The sequence below is a fragment of the Harpia harpyja genome, chromosome 9, assembly GCF_026419915.1.
Source record: "Harpia harpyja isolate bHarHar1 chromosome 9, bHarHar1 primary haplotype, whole genome shotgun sequence".
Taxonomy (NCBI): domain Eukaryota; kingdom Metazoa; phylum Chordata; class Aves; order Accipitriformes; family Accipitridae; genus Harpia; species Harpia harpyja.
In genome coordinates this window covers 31,837,319-31,854,609 of record NC_068948.1, presented here as the reverse complement: position 1 = coordinate 31,854,609, position 17,291 = coordinate 31,837,319, and the positions used below count along the sequence as shown (strand labels likewise).

The following is a 17,291-nucleotide window of genomic DNA, read 5'->3' as shown; positions in this document are numbered from 1 at the left end:
TCCTGGAGGGATGGAGGCAGCCAGGTGAGAAGCACGCACCCCAGGATCCCCAGCAGCCAGAGCGATGATGTTAGAACTGCGTTTTTGAGGAGATTTGTATTTTCCCATCACTCCCAGCTTCCAGAGCCCTCCTTTGCTCTTGCCAAGTCCCTCCTCTCCCAGGGACACCACTGTCACCTCTCCTCCCTTTTGCACTTCTCCCCTCTTGCCCTGTCGCAGTGCTTGTTTTGATCTGCGTCGTGGTCCTCGCTCTCCCCGATTGCATCTCTCGGCCTCCTCAGTCCAGGCAGTGCGTGGCTTTGCTGCCTGACCCTGTCCCTCCCCGGGCAGATGTTGTGTGTGGCCAGGCACTGACCGCAACGTCCTTGCCTCTGCTGCCTGTTGCTCTCAGCCTGCTGATACTGTCACCGCCGTCCTTCCTCTTGCTGTATCCCCCCTGGTAGTGTGGAGAATTTAAACTGATGACTGTTAAGGTGAAATAGAGCACTGAAAGATGAGGGAAAAGGCTGTCAATCACCAGGGAATGGCCGGGCCAGATCCTTGGCTGCTGGGCGAAGGGAGTGAATGGCACCAACATACAGCTGATGGAAAGATGGCAGAGGGGCCCGGTGTGAGGGCAGCTCCTGGCCATGGGGCAGCCCAGAGCTGGAACGTGATGGTGATTTTTTATATCTGCTTGTGATCCTCTGCTAACACAGACCGGGTGTGCGGAAGGCAAGGGAGTGCTCTCTGTAATAGTGCGTAAAATGACCTTGGACTTGATCTCATTAGCTTGCCTTGATATTTCTTGGATCTATCTGTAGACCTTTAAACTGGTAGCAATATGACAGGCTGCGGTGCCTTTCTCGCTGCAGGTCAGCAGGTAACAGGAGTGACAAGTTTTTCATTAAAAAATGCAAGGAGGATGAGTGGAGAGCGGGAGGACAAGCCGCTCATGGGTCCCTGCCTGTGCTCAGGGTCGGCACTTGTCATCCCTGCAGACTCCAGAAGGTCTTTGGGTGCTCGCAGAGGCTTCCAGTGCTCCCCGGGGAGGGTGTTGTACATGGGAGTGGGGAAGAAGTGAACCCTGACCTCGGGAGTGCTTGGTGCCATCAGCCACCTTTTAATGATGTTGTGCTTGTCGGTTCCTGCGCTCGCGCTGGGAAGGCAGAACAGATTTGCATCAGCCTGAATGTCATGTTTTAAACAGCACCAAGTTTAAATGCATTTCTAAAAATGGGATAGGAGTGAAAGCAAGATTGGATGCTAGCTCCAGATTTCTGCCTCTACATACTTATGAGAAGAGGCTTAATTAAATAAAACCTGGTATTTAATTAATCCTTAATATGTTTGCTTCTTGGGGCATGTTTGCTCTAATGGCACAGCACCAGTTTTTAGTGCAGGCTAATTGATTGCCAGGGAGCTCACAGTTAAAAACTTCAAAAGGGGGATGCAGGCACTCCCCAAATACGCATAGTTTGCAAAATGTCAGGGTGGGATTCAACCAGCCCTTGCAAATGTGTTAATTACCTGATATTAATTGGCAATCTAAGCACTAAAGGCCTGGTCCCCAACGTGCAAAAGCAGAAATGCTCTGCATTCATGGTGTGGAAAGAATGGCAAAAATCCTACTCTTCAGATGGAGGAAAGTAAATGATCCTAAAAGTGAATTTCATTAATTTTTAACTCGGGATACTTTCTCACAAAAGCAGATATCCTGAGGATGTGCTTTGAAGAGCACTTACGTTGGTACAGCCACTGAAATTTCCATCAGAATTGCCACCTCCATGCAGCGGAGGAGACAACAGCCTGCAAAGCAGCTCCCGAACGGGTAGCCACTTTCCATCCAGTGCAGAAAGAAGAACTGTTCCCGATGTTGTGCACCAGGCTGCAAACAAGAGCACTTCAGGAGATGCTTCATCATCAGCTGGTGTCGGAAGGTGGCAGCTGCTCTGAGGGCAGGAGGAATGGTGGCAGCCCCAGTATTTTCTGTGGTCCATTTTGATCCTCTGCTGCATGAGTCTGAGCCCTTAGGCTGCCTGTGCGAATGCAGCAACTGCAGCTGACAAACCAGTTTTACGTGGCACATGCCCAGAGCAGCCCAAGGTGGTGGCTGTGTCTGACGGGGGGTGAGGGGCAGCCGAGGGGCTGTGTTGGTAAGTCTGGCAGCGCGGCTGCTGGTGCTTGTCCTAACACACCCTCCCTGCAACGTTGCGGCACATGGCAGCTGCGCAGCACCTCAGCCGTGGCTGCAGCGGCCAGGAGGGATCGGGTGTATTTATAGCACGTTGTTAACATGCATGAATGAACATGTTAAATCTCAGCACAAAGTACTTCTAGTCTAGACACCTACTTCTGCTAAGGTCTGCTCTGTCCTGTTAACAACTCTAGATACGTCTGACTTGTTAAGGTGTTCTAACACGTATTTCAGAGATGCCTGTTTTCTAAGGAACATAAAGCCAGTATACAAAGGCTTACCCACAACTGGGTGTAACAATACCTGGGCAAATCCTCTGGAGAGCCGCATTTTGCACCAGTACAGCATGGTTTGCCCAGGCACCACTAACTTACCCTGATGCCAGGGTAAGGTGCACTAGCACAAACTGTGCTTGGGTCCCTACCCTGCCCAGCGGTGCCGAGAGCCAGAGGTCTGTGCAATGGGGATGGGCTTTGCCAGCCGGGGATTTGGAGTCTCCTTTTGCTAGATTTGTGTGCGGTTGCTGTGGTGGAGCAATTCGTACTATGGTATTTCAATGAGCTGTGGATGTGAACTTTCTACAAGGACATGTAGTGACAGGACAAGGGGTAATGGCTTTAAACTGAAAAAGGGTAGATTTAGATTAGCTGTAAGGAAGTTCTTCACTGGAACAGGTTGCCCAGAGAGGTTGTGGATGCCCCATCCCTGGAAGTGTTCAAGGCCAGGTTGGATGGGGCTTTGAGCAACCTGGTCTAGTGGAAGGTGTCCCTGCCCATGGCAGGGAGCTTGGAACTAGATGATCTTTAAGGTCCCTGCCAACCCGAACCATTCTATGATCTACCTCGCAGCCATGAAAAACAAGCTCAGATACAGGAGACAAAAGAGCAGGGATGTGTTAAGCTGTTTGTTAAGCACAGGGAGGTAGAGTGCTTTTTCCTGGAGCATTTCTCAGAAAGTGAAAGCATTTCTGCAACACTTTTAGCAGCTGCATTAGAATGACATGTAAGCGTTCACGATATTTATCAGAAAGCTCTCAACTATGATAATGCACAAATTGAGATCATCCATGCTGGTTTAGACAGAAGTAAATGTATTTTTCGAGTAGCTTCCAGGAGTTCAGGGAGGCTGTTTGGGAGCAAGATGCTGTCGTCACTGTGAGGGGGCTCAGGGTTCGGCACATGGTCTCTGCTTTAGTGACTGAGCTGGCCGTTGGGTGGACAAGCTTATTGGAGCTTTTATTAGTTCAGCAAATGGAACAAAGATACTCGCCTTTATCACTTTGACTAACAATGTGTTGTTGTTGGCTGAGTTACAGGAGTGAGAGCTGAAATCTGAGTCACTCTTCTGCTTGGGAAAACAAAAACAGACTCCCAGGAAATCTGCTTTCCTTTGTTCTCCCCACAAGTCCCCCCACGTCTGACCATGTGCCTTTTGCTGATAGCACAGGGCGGGCCTCCGACCGGGATGGGTGCTGTGTCCTCGCCCAAATCAGTGGAGGCAAAACCGCCAGAGATTATATAACCAGCAAAAATTCCACACCCACTGATTTTTCACTCTGATGCAATCAAACCTCCACTACAGTGCAATCTAACAACTCCTTCCTACTGAAGAGCATTATACATACAAATTTGATGCTCAATTATCCTTGTTTTTTTGACAAAGATTTCTGGCTACAGCTGCTTTCAGCAGCCTAGGTTTGTCGACCTCTGCCTTGATGAATTTCTCCTTTCTGGAGGAAGAAGTATTTTGTGGATACTGAAAGTACAATGCTGAGGCACCGTGCACCCGCCGGAGGGGTGATGTCCTTTCCAGGCCTGCAGCCAGGGCTGCTCAGCACCCCGGCAGAGCTCAACCTTCGCAAGGGCACGGATGACAGTCAAAGTGATCCAACTGACATTGGACTGTGTGTTTTACAGACTCTTTTCTTTAAAACAGGACTCTCTCCTGCGCTCCTTCTCCCAGCCCTGCTCCCGTTTAAATCAGGGGTCAAACTTAGGGGTGCCAGAGGAAGCAATGGGGGGTCCCGTGGCCTGTGGGACTTCTATCAGGAAGGCTGTGCCAGGGCTGTGCCCTCCGCTGTGCTCTGAGCCAGGCACTTGGTGCTCTCTGTGTAGCTCTGCACTGATTTTCATGGTGAATGAACATGAAGAGGTGGGAAAGGAGCTTTTAAGGACCCCTGCCGTGGTGGTGATGGGGAGTAGGAGGATTTTCTGCTTTCCTTTTTGCAGATTATCTGTAGTCGGCAGTGGAGCACCTTCCTGCACTACTTAATGCCTGAGATGTGCAGGGAGCTCCTGGCCGATTCCTCCTGGTGCCTTATCCTCCACTGATATTTTTGGCTTTCATGGGAGCACTTACTTCATGGAGAGTTGCAAGACAGGACACTGAAGTGCTTCACTGCTTAGGGCCAGGGCATTTCAAACCCACGTGGGCCTGAGAAGAGCAGATGCTTGTTCCCCAGATCCAGATGAAGTGTTTTTGCATACATCTCCACCTCTTCATAACAAGAGCAACTTGCTTAGCGGGAAGAGACGGATATTGTTAATGGCTGGAACAAAGGAGGGAATCTTGCCATTGCACCTGGTGAAGTCAGGCAGAGCCTGGCTGCCGTTACGGCAGAGGTGACGCAGGAGCAGACTTTTGTCCCCGCGGAGGCAGCAGGCCAGCTGCTGTAATGAAGCAGCAATGGTGTTAGCCTGGGATCTCCTCAGGTTTGCAGGAGTGTAACACGGGGGTTTGGCAGTTGCTCCATGTGGCATATGCAATTAACCCATTTCTCCACTATAGGGCACTGACAGACTATGTGAGACGAACCAGATCACTGGAGCAGCCCCGCTGGCGCACACAACATTTGCTGTTATTCACTGTTTTATGCAATTCTTAGTTTAATTCTGAAAAGGTCCCACCCTGGAAGTTAATTGTATGGTAGAGAGCAGAAACAGTGGCATTACCCATCTGAAAAGCGGAGCTGCTGGTAAACTGGTGCATCAGCCTGGCAGAGCCTTCTGTTGGTTTGATAGCATGGAATGTTTGTGTTTAAAAAATGGAAACTTCTCATAGATAAGGGGCCTGTCATTTTTTTCTGAATATAAGCACTCCTTCACTGTATATTGCTTGCATATGATCGCACTGACGGTTCTGGTGAAATCATAAACCAAAGGGTCAAAGCTCAAATGTCTGTGTGAGATGGGTCTGGCAGTGTCTGTTTGCTATTGCCATCCACACCGCAGGGTGGAATTACAGCTCTAATTTATATACATGGGGTGATAGAACAGGACTGTGCATTTAACTCTGCCCCTAGATTGCAGTTAACTCTAGTCCAACAGTTGCTGATAAATGCAGTGGGAGAAAGGTTCACACAGTCTCAGGTGGGGAGAGAGCACGGGGGAAGAAACCCTTTCTGGGGCCAGGGCTGTGTGTCGCGCGTTGTCCTGCGCTTGCCAAGGGAGCCACAGCGGTGGGGTGGTGGTTTGTGACGGTGGGGTGGCAGTTCTTCTGCCTGGTGCCGGAGCTGGGGTGCAAGGGCTGAGCATGACGGCCGGTGGGGTACCCGGCTCCCCACAGCAGTACTGCAGGTCCCACGGTTCCCCGCTCTGTGCTGGACCCACGCTACAGACATGCTCTTTCCCACACGGTTGGGATGTCCCCAGGGCAACAGGGGCTGAGTGAAGGTGAGGATATGGCCCCTCCAGCTTTGCACTGGAGGCTCGTCGAGACCAGGCCTGCTCTGTGCCACTGCATCTACCCTGCAGCTCTGCAATTCCGCAGGTGCAGCTGCTGCTGCTGGCCTGCCAGGGCTTGAAGCACAGAGAGTTTCTGTGGCTACTTTGAAGCTCCCAGGTCTCATCTCCCTCGGCATTTGCAAAGGCACACGCTGAGGTTCCTCCTCAGACAGCGGGAAACGAGGCAGCAGCTTCTTGGGAATGCGTCTGCTCTTCTTGAAGTTGTCCATTTGAATGCAGCCTCCCAGAGGCCATGTAGCCTCCAGAGTCTGGCTTGGCCAGTTCTCTCGTCTCTGGCTGCGTCGCTGCATATAGGTGTTTTTGTGGAGGGTGCTGCCATTAGAGCGGCTCCTGAATAACTGATCAGATGATTTCATTGTTTCACATTACTTGCTGAAAGCCCCATGTGCAAGAGAGCAGGGGTTCCCAAGCCATGGATGGAACAAGAACCACTTCAAAGAGGTGTAAGAAGCAGTAACACCCTCTTTGCAGAGACACTGATCCGAGCCATGGATCACACTCTCTTCCGTATGGGCATGTACCATTTGCCAGCAACAGCCTGAGCTGCAAGGTGGGTGCTGGCACAGAGGTGACTCCTGCCAGGGAGGGGTGCTGGGGGGGATAGGTGGATGAGTGGATGGGTTATGTCTTGGTTTCTGGAAAAGAGAAAGGCAAATGAGTCATGGATTTGGGATCCCTTTGTGTTTGCGTGTGTGGTGAAGATAAAAGGATTGCTAAGGTGGGGAAAACACATATATTATCCTGATTTGGGAGCAAGGGGGGTCTGTGGGAAAGGGATCTTAATTTAAATGGGATGTGGGCGTATACAACAAGGGTGGAGACAGAGGAGGTGAGGCACGCTCGTTTACTCCTGCAGCTGTTGCAGAGCTGGATGCTTTTGCTGCTGAAACCCCATCCACGCACCTGCTAAGAGGCAGCGACTGTGCACCCGTATAGCTAAGGCATGCCAAGAAGCGTCAGTCACGTCCCTTGTGCAGTTCGGGAACGGGTCACAAAGAGATCAATCAGCTTGATTTGCTCAGGACCCCCAATGTCTGCAAAAGAGGCGAGATTTGAACTGGCTCCCTCGAGGGCTGGTTAATGGCGGATTAGCAAGTTCCCCACTGACAGTGGGGACGTGGGACCTGCTTGCTGCCTGACCTCTCAAGGTCCTGCTAAGAGCTGGGCTGAGGATGTGGAGCTGCCTTCTCCCTTGTGCCACAGCATTAGCACTCCTGGCCTGCCGCTGCAAGCCGGGCCCTCCTTTCTCTGCCGGCCGCAGCATGGGCACTGCCCGTCGGCCGAGTCACGAGCCTCCGCACCGGCCCTGCCTCAGCAGCTGACTTTGGACTCCTCCGTCACACAAAACCACACCTTTCGTAAAGACGAAAAGCAGCATTTGGAGCACGTGAATTACTACAACCGTGGCACGGCCTTGGAGATGGCGGAGGGGCCGCCGAGGTGCCCATATGCATGTTCAGTGACTCAGGAGTCATTCCTCGGGGGATGGGGGGTGTCAGGCTGAGGAAAAATGCTCCCTACCTGAGGAGAACCGCTCCACAGTCTGAGGAGAAATGCTCCCCCTCTGAGGAGATGCGCTCCCTGGACTGGGCTCCTATGCCTTCCAGGCTGCCATTTGAGCACGCTGCAAAGGCTGCGGCCGCTGCTCTGGCAGGGGTAGCAGGGAGGCTCTCACAGGGTCTGTGAGGTCCTTCACAGGGTCGCCGTGAACCACGGTTCATGCCTGAACCACGGTGGCAGAAAGCTCACCCGAAAGGGCCACCCCTGCCCGGGCAGCCTCTCGCCGAGCGGCTGCCCGCGGAGGGTGAGAGGCCCGGGGGGCGAGCTGCGGGAGGCTGGGCGAAGGGATAGGGGGCTGCGCTGTTCTTAGGGGAGGAGGAAGGGCAGCAGCAGAGCGCTGCGACGTGCCGAGGGGCGGCTGCCCTCATCCGGGCCCTCTCCCTCGGGGGCCGGGGCGGGGGGAAGGATTGGCGCCGCGGGCCAGGGCCAGGGCCGGGACGCGGACCCTCGTCCTCCGCCCCTCCAGCGCCGCGCCCGGGGCCACGGGGGAGCAGGTGGAGGGGGCGGAGCCACCCGTGAAGGGCCGCCGGGCTGCGCGCGCGAGGCCCCGCCCACCCCGGCGGAGCCGCGCGGTCGCCGTGGCAACAGAGGCGCTTCCCGCGGGGCCGGGCCGGGCCGGGCCGGGCTGCGCGCGCGCCGCGGCCGGCGGCTCCTGGCGCCGGGGCGAAGGGCCGGGCCCGCCCCGCCCCGCGGCGCGACGGAGCCGGCGGCGACGGCAGCCCGGGACGCGGCGGGACCGGGGCGGGGCACCCCGGCGCGACCCTCCCTACCTCTCCCTCCCACGGCCTTTCCGTTGCCCCCGGCAGCCCCTCGCCCCCCGGGGATCGCGGGGGGGCGGCCCCCGCTCCGCCCCGTCCCGCCCCGCCCCCGGGTGGGGGTGTCCGGCCGTACCCGGCCGCCGTTTACCTCAGCCGGGCAGGCCGCTGGGTTCCGCCGCAACGGAGAAGTTGCTAACTAAGTTTCAGCACGGCTGAACCAGCCCCCGTCCCGCCTCAGCTCCCCTGAGGGACGAGCCGGTACCTAGTCAGGGTAAGTGCCGGTGGTGGGCCCCCGGTGAGGGGCGCGGAACCGCGCTGGTGGCGGCGGGACAAAGGCGGCCCGGCCCGGTGAAGCACCGGGCGGGTCCGGTTCACTCACCCTGAGGGGAGCACCGCCCCGGGTTCCCCCCCCACCTTCCGCCCGGCCGGCTTCGCCCTCAGAGCCCGCCGGGGGGAAGGGGGGGGGGAGCCTGGGGCGGCTCTGCCGTGCTGCTCCGGGGTCCCCGGCACCGGGGAGGGGGGGTACGGATACCCGGGGATCCTAGGGACAGACTCGCCCAGGGCTCGGTGTCCGTGGGGGTCCGGCACGGTGGTGTCGGGATCGCCTCGCTGCTTGTTTTTCACTGCGTCAGAGCCAAGGGCGAGGGGAGAAGTTGGGTCCTCATGTGTGTGTGTGCTCCGAGTTAAAAAAGGAAAAAAAAAAAGCCCTTCGTGCTTTTAATTTAGTGTCTGTGTGCGGTTATAGGTGGTTTTTCCTGGTGATTTGGATGGCTCGTGGGTATAATGTTCTGCTGGCGAGCACTGCAGATTAGAGCTTTATTTTGTAATCCAAGATGACTTTTGTAAGCACTGCAATTATCTGTTCCCCTCTGGATTAGTGATGATAATGTGCTTGGCATTCTTACGTGTACAAATAAAGATGCTCCCCCCGCGAAGAGTTTACAGCCATGCCGACTAGTGCTTGGGTTAACAGCAGTCTGGAGAAGGGACACGGGCGTTTCAGAAGTGTGGTATGTGACTTTTTTATGCCTTGGACTTTAGGAAGTGTATCTGCTCACTAGAGTTAGTTTTAAGTGCCAGCTTAAGGTCATCATACTGGATCTTTTTAATTGTGGATGCACATACCTTTGCTTGTTGGCATAACAGCCCATGCATGTGTAGATGTTTTTATTTTGGAAGCATGTCTGACGTTTGGGTGGGCAGTTTTGTATTGCTTCCTTGTGTTATGCAACTGATTTGTCCATTTTTCTTCCTAACTCCAAATGTAAGCGATTTAGGTGTGGATGGAGGGATGTGGAGTTCTGCTTATGGGTGGAAATAGCTGATCCAAAAGATCACATGGAGGTCAGTTCCCATTTCCCTGAATTTGCATGGAGTTTTGTGCTTAGATCTGGGAGGGAGCAAAATCAGGATTCTGAAGAGGTGAAGCTAATCTGCGAAACCCCTTTATTGCCTGTGTGGTGTTGCGTCGAGTCGTCTAAAAAGCTTTGCCGCCTTGAGTCTGTTTGCGGCATTGTTACTGTTCTTGCCTTTTTCTGGTCTGAAGGTAGGAGATTAATCTTGTGGATTCAGGTAGTGAATTGACTTCTATTTCTGTGGTATAATCCATGTGATTTTGATTTGTGTGTAAGGAATGGGATTAAGGGAAACCACACTTGACAGATGGCAGAGCTCTTCTATACTATTATGAGATATCGTAACTTTTTATTATACCTACAGAGTTGATTCTTCAGAGTTTAGTAATATAATTCTATTCAAGATAAAGTATTGCGTGATAAAATACTGGTACTGCATTAAAGGAATTGCAGCATATAGCAATTGATATTTTGTCAAAACTGGTGCTTTATTCCATTGTGGTAATTGCAGGCAATTTTCATGGTAGGCTGAAGAGGTAAACTATGTTTCCAGGGTAACTGTGAAGTTGTTTAGCTGCTTCAGAGGTACTTTTTGCCAGAATTGAAGGTTGTTGGTATTTTCTTTTTCCTTGTCTTCCTTGCATAAATTAGAAGACTTTGCATCTTTTTAACGACCACATGAAAAAATTATTTTTCTTTGTTTTCCTGTGCCATTTTTAGGGTGTGGTAGGGAAACAGACAATGTATGGCAGAAATGCTAATAAAGTTGCCTGGCAGCTTAATCAGGTAATAACTTTTTCCAAAAAATTTTTCAAGAATTTATAAACTTTTTTTTGCTTTTTTTTTTTGGTAGGATTTTCTTCACTGTATGCTATGCCTTTTTATGTAAAAGTTGTCAAGGATATTTATTAGCAAGTAAATCTATAAAGCCTTTCTACTTTAGAATAATTAGAGAGGTAGGAATCCTATTTAAATAGAAGACATAGCCTGTAATTCGCTTTTGATAGGTGTATAGTTTGTTGAAAATACACTGATAAACTTTAGTCTGTTCTCTTTCAGATGATGCTCTGAACTAATTCTAAGCTAAATGTTTCTTTTCCAATAAATGTAAGACAGAACAAAGTGACTCTAGAGTGTCACAGTATGGAAATTCCCTAAAAGATGTAAAAATCTAGGACTGTTTTCTAATTCAAATACTCGTGTTTGTCATTTTTTATTATCTCATTTTACATATGGTAGCAAATGAGGTGAACGTCACCAATACAAGGTTTGTGCTCACGCTGCAGTTCTAGACGCTGCCTATCTTATGGCTAGAGGAGAAAGGGCAGAGTACCCACCTACGTTTCTCCTCACCTGGGCTCTTAACTGACTAGATACCAATGTATTAGGAAAATTTTAATGTCTGATGATTCAACAATTTATTACCTCTCATGATTGCCTTACGGAGAGCTATGTGTAGTGATGATTGTGTTGTTTGGTGGTTGTTTTGGTTTTTTTAATACTGTTTCCAAACGTGTAGCACTGTCATCTTGTATGCTAATTGAGCCTCTTGTGTGACTGCAGGCTCCTCTGACAGTAGTAATATGCTTCCTGGATACCTCATTTCTCCCAAAGGAAAAAAAAAACCAAACCAGTTATGACTTGGAAATAGATTTTATTGAAAGAAAGAATTTGAGACTCTAAGACCTATGTTTGAAAAGTTTGCCAGCCCTTACTGCTCCATGGACTGGAGGTAAAATTTAGACCACATGTGAAAGAAGGAAGGTCTGATCAGCAGGTCCCAGGTGGGAGGTAGATGGAGAGCTCGGGTATTCCACCTCCTGGGATTCTTTGCATGGCTCTGTGATTTTGCTTGGGTGTTGTCCTGGACTCTGCTCCATTCAGTGCTGCTGTTTCTCTGGCTGCTAGATAATTTTGAAACCAGTCCTGTCACCTCCCTTCTCTTTCACATGTGCTTGGTTACTGTAAAGTAAAAAATGAGCTTGCTCTCCTTGGTGAAGAATGTGTCGCTGCATTTGCTGCCCCGTCCTTTCCTCGGGATTAGTCTTTGTTTGATCTTTGGTCATGGAGCTTTCTCTCTTCTGGTAGGTTTTCCAAGTATCCTCAGAATCAAGATGATAGAACTCCTGGTGATTTTTCTCCTGTCCTTGAGTTTTTAAATAGTGGTGAGAAAACTTCCTGTAGTCTTGAAAATTTCATTATAGCGGTGCTTGTGGGGAATACTCTGCAGATCAGGAGCACAGGACTTGGGATCATACTTCAGAGGATTACTCTGAGCATGTCAGTTAGGGATATGGTACAGTTGTGGCTGCAGAAAACTCTCTCTCTCATACCTTTGGCTGCTCATGTGTTTAAAAATTATACTGTTTTCTTACTGAGGAGTCTCATATATCAAGAATTTTCTCTAAGACTTGGTATGTTTTCTTGAATTGATATTCCACAGGAATTGATAACTTGGCACTGCTCACTAGCCAGGGGAAGTTTCCTTTGGCAAATGAGTTTGTCATGCTGAGTTGGGTGCTGTGTAGTAATTTAAAAATTTGACTAGTAAAAGGGGTGTGTGTGTGCATGCATGTCTAAATGCAAGTTTTGAATGTTCTGCATCCAGTTACATGTAATGTCACTGTTCTTATTTTCAAGCTGTTTCTTCTTGCAGGGTGTTTTTCTGCATGAGGATACGAATAATGCTAGTTGGAAGTCTTTCTTTCACAGATTGGTGAATTTACATGATGCTGTTGGTTGTAGGGAGGTATTTAATGTCTTAGCTTTTCTGCTAATTTATGTTATTAATTTATTTCTTAAGGCAGGCGCAGCCTTTTGGGGCTCCTTGCTTGATTCTTAAGTAGCAGACAGCTTTTGGGAGGAAAGTACTATGTCTATTCAGTACTTTAAAGAGACTTTCATGGAATAGGAGATCATACTGTATTCAGTGGGCCGTTTGTAAAAGTGAGACTGAAGTAAACTACTTAATCCTGCAAGCCCAGACATGAAGCTTGCAGTGATGCTGTGAGCACAATCTGTATCACTTCTTTGTGTTTGATGCACAAGGGTGACTAGAACCTGAGAATGTTGCAATGTTTTAGGTGTGTTTTTTGTTTTGTATGTAGGAAGCGCCCAAAGACAACATATGGAAAAAGCCACAAACTTTTTGCTTTTGCCTCAGAAATCTATTTCAGTGAAGACTCCCTGGTTGCAGTAGTAGCCTTTGCCGTTTAAACCACCGCGTGCTTGTCTTGCGTTTGTAGCCAGAGACTGGAATAATAGCGTCAGGAGAGCTGTGGAATTCCCTCTGCAGCAAACTACTCTTGAATCCTAATCGCAACCTTCTGAACAACCACAGACCTGGTAGATTTAACAGTTTAACTGAAAGGCATCATGCTTGATAAATTCTAGATGCACCTGCCCTCTGCAGCTGAACGTACAGACTTTTGCTAAAAAAGTACAGTGATTTGCTGTTGGGTTGCCCATATACGTGATTCCCGTGAGACGTGACTGTAAGGATCCGATTCTGAGGGGGTACTCTACTTGCTGGATTGAAAGAGGTGAAAAAAGTTGCTTTCTTTCCTTGATTGACTTTCAGTAAGTTTGAAGGGCATACATAAACTTCTTTCTGAACTCTTAGTCCTTTCTCTTGAAACTGTGTTCTAGTAATACTTTAAAAAAAAAAAAGTAGTAACAAATGAAAAACATAGCAAGTCAATCACTGTTTGCTTTGAGTGGCCTTCTGTGGGTGAAGCAGTTTCATGCACAGTGGACTTTCCATATCTTACGTTAAGTGGCAGGAAAAACAAATTCTTAAGAAAACCTGGGTATTGAGTTTTGGCATAACACGCTAAATTTAGTATGATCACTATTCTATCTTTTTGCAGCTATTGATTAAAAAAAATCAGTAATGTTTCTCTTTTCTCATGACTGGATATCAATTTACGCTAGTATGACCTGAACATCTGATCAGAAAGGGATATGTAGGTCTACTGGATGACGATTTTCCTCAGGCTTAAATAATCTAGACTTTTAAGTAGACTTCCATAAACAGTTTAATCTTTAGATTCTTTTCTCAGATCAAGGTGGCTTATTTTCTTGCTTCTCACTGTCTTTGCTTTGTTCTGGAAATATGTAATGCTGGAACTTCTGCAGGCAAAAAAGCCTTCAAACTGTTTGGGGTTATTTTTCAATGCATCTGTATAAATAAGAGATTGTTAATACATATTTTCACAGTTCCTGAATACCTTACGATTGTGTTGAAACAATGGGAGATGAATTTTCTTTTTATACTCTTCATCTCTACAAAACATGCTTGAGGAGAGGAAATGAATTTTTTCTTAGGCTGGTGTGACTGTGGTGATGCAATTTGAGCAGTCTGGGACTACAGAGGGTTATTATCTGAAACATTGCTTGGTTTTGTTTTGAGTCATGTCCCATGAACATGCACTTACTCATTGGGGGGGAAATCTAGGCTCCTTTAAAGCCGTTCATTAAAAGTTCTTATCAGAATTAAGTGCCAAAACTTTCAGGTTTGGGCTATAATAAAGCTGTTGCATGCCTGAAAGAAGACAAGTGTTGGTCTTGCAGCAGTGTGAGAACTGAAAGCTTCTTACTATTGTAGTAATTATGAGTCAGGATGGTCATTAGCCTGATGTAACAAGTAGAAGATAACCAAACCTTCAGCAATTTAATTGTTATCTACACAGTTTTCACTTAGAGGGAAAAAGCGTGCCTGTGCGTTCCAGCAGTTTCTTCAAAGAGTGTATGTATGCAGCATATGAACGGCTCTAGCTTTGGTGTAATTTTTATTTGTCTTATTTTACAGAATTAGCGCAAGCTTTAATGTGGGGTAGTAGGAGTTTTAAGTCTTTTTTTCCAGGTCAAAATACCCCTTTAATTTGGTTGGGGGCTGGGGAGAGAATTGCCATGAGCCGAGTGGCCTCTTAACTCCAGCTACAGGCTTGACCCAGTTACAGTTCGGCAGCGAAGTCTGCAGAGCTCTGGCATCGCCGGGAAGCGCGTGTCCTCTTTGAGCTAGGCCAGCCCACTAACAGACAACTTTAACTTTGCTGCAGAAGCAGCGCTTGGATGCAAATAAGATGGATGGCAAAAATAGGAGAAAAAGACATTAGATGCATTTTGTTGTTTACATCTAAAATACATAGGTTTGGCACATTGGAGAAGAGGTGAAGAAGTGAAGATGTTAATGCTTTATTTTGTTAGCTTTTCTCGAATTCTAGTAGTTAAAAACAATTTTACCCTTTGTAGTTTCTAAGGGTCAAAAGCTGCCAGTATTTTAGTGAAATGCATGAAAATATGAGTGTTTATGTGTGCTTTTGCTGATGCAAACAGTGTTGTTGCCATACACATCAGCCCCTTCTGTTTATATTTTCATAGTGACTTTTTTCTGGTCTTAGTATTGGTTAAATACATGCTTTCTGTGCCTTTGAACAAGTGATAGTAATAAATGTCAAATTCTAAAACTTGTTGTTCCTACTGTTGTAAAACTAAGATGATCTTTATTTTACAGCACTGATGAGAATTTGAAAGACATAAATAGGAATGGAATTTAAATTTGTCTTTATTATGTTCTTTTAATGAGCTCAGACTTCAGTTTGGATTAAGTCTGGCCGCTTTTTCAATTCAGCCATAGTATCAGTAACTCTTGCTGGGGAGCGAGTTGTGCCAAAATTTAAGAGGGATGTTTATCTGCTGCAAGTATGTTCAACCATACAAGGCTTTCAATGGACAAAGCTGTCTCATCCATAACGAAAGCATTTGGCCCAGCAAAGCCATGATATATTTTAAACAGGGTTGGAATTTTTGGCCACCATAATTGTGTTTGATATTTCATGAGAACACTCAGAATTCTTCATTGAAAAAATGAGCACAGATGCCTTTCTAAAATGGGTATTTATGCTAAAGTTGTGCAGCTCAGCTGGCTCATTCCTTTACTTAGAGACCTTACAAGAAATGTCATTTTTATTATTTGTTGTCAAACAGTGCTCTGACTGTATTGACACTACTAAATGTCAGATATTAGTATAATCTGCCCTTAGAATGTTTTAAGCAACATGATGGCTGCAGACTTACCTAAATATCATCCTATTCTTTTAGTACGCATGTACAAATGATACAGGGTTTTTCTTTTGCATGTTTGAGCCTACAATAACAGTTATGTCCAAGAAAATAGATAGCTTGATTTATGCAAATAATATTAAGTATTTCTAAACCATGTTTGAATTTATGTCTCTTGTAATTCTTACTAGTCATCATAATGTTCAGTTTACGTTCTTCACAAAATGAGTATTAAAAAAAAAATATCACTGCAGCTCTCTGGTTACTGCTTGCAAAGGAGAGATTAAATGAATTGATTTGATTACAGTAGTGTTTCTAGTACAACTTCAGATTTTTTGTTACTCTCCTAAGTACAATTTTATCTACTAGGAAAGAGATGCTCACTTTTGCTACGTGGTCGTGTGAGGCTGCAAGAGAGGTTTCCGCATGTCTGACCTATTCTCACTAAACTTGACAGGGCAACGGATGTTTTCTTGACCTCTTCCTTAATATAGTTGAATCACAGTACATATGGGAAAGACTCATCAATAGTTACAGATCAGCGTTTCAAGAAGGTCAGGGAAACTAGTTTCTGCGTGGTGAGCATTATGTTAATTCAGTTGTTAAACATATTGGAATTGCGCTTCCTTTTGCTTCTGCAGTGCTTGCAGATTCCATCAGAGCCTTTGCTCTGCGCTTGGAGTACAGAGGGTTAGTTTTGGACAGGGAGAAGCTTTCTTGTATGCTGTATTGTAATCACATGCAAGAAATGTGTCTGCAGATCTCAGTTTGAATTGAGTTCTTTGCACGAAGTACTTGCTTAAATAGTGTCACTGTCATGTTGGTGCTTATGCGTGAAAATGAAATCTAAGGAGATGATACCATGATGGAAAGGTTGAAGCCTTGTTTAAGATGAAATACATATTTTCCTCTCCCGAAGGCACTTTTATATTGGGATAAAAGGCTAGGGTAGACTAGCAGCTGTAATGATTGAATTCATTGTTTATGTGCGTGCAAAAGTGAAATGAGAGTGTGTACTGAAGCAGATGTGTAACTTAGGCCCCGTTACTGACACCTCTTACAAACAATACTAAGCCTTTTTCTCTCATGTTTGATCTTGAATACTAGGAATGTTGTATTAGTATTGTTTCCTAACCAGTATGTGTAGTATCTTTAGAGATTTTGTGATGCGTTAAAGCGTATGTGATACACATGTAAAGTAATGATTACACAGTTTCATGTTTGTTGATATTGGACTGTTGCACACAATGTAAAAAGTAGTTAATTTTGAATCCAGTTTTTTTTGTACTGTAGATTTATGGTTAGCTGAGATGGTTTTTGCACAAGCTTGGTTCTGTAAGGAGCAGGTTAGTATGTTTTTCAAATTGTCTCAAAGTCTCGGCTCAGGTCCATTGAGTTCCTTTTTTTTTTTTTTTTTTTAAATGTAACAGGTTTAATCCCAGATTAATACACTTTCAAAATGCTGTCTTTATAGGTGCTGAAAATGGTTACTTTGAGGTTAAAGATCTTGCCATCTTTTCTGTTTCAGCTTGGTTCTAGAAATGATTGTGCTCTTATGTCTGTTATGTCCTTTCTAAAAACACTGGAAAGTTGAACTCACTGGTATTGCTGCTGATGAATTAAAAGCATCGTTATA

General features: G+C 47.0%; 1 protein-coding gene across 2 annotated transcripts in view; it reads left to right on the top strand.

Annotated features, from left to right (window-relative positions):
• The first annotated feature begins 8,341 nt into the window (after positions 1–8,341).
• The window catches only part of KIAA1671 (KIAA1671 ortholog), an 86,946-nt gene continuing 77,996 nt past the window's right edge, over positions 8,342–17,291 (top strand). Inside the window, exon 1 of one of the 2 annotated variants that reach the window (XM_052795366.1) lies at positions 8,342–8,508. The gene's annotated coding sequence lies outside the window, so the exon portion shown is untranslated. Of the gene's footprint in view, positions 8,509–9,162; positions 9,248–17,291 lie in introns of those variants that run through there. The other variant, XM_052795367.1, reaches the window with a different exon arrangement.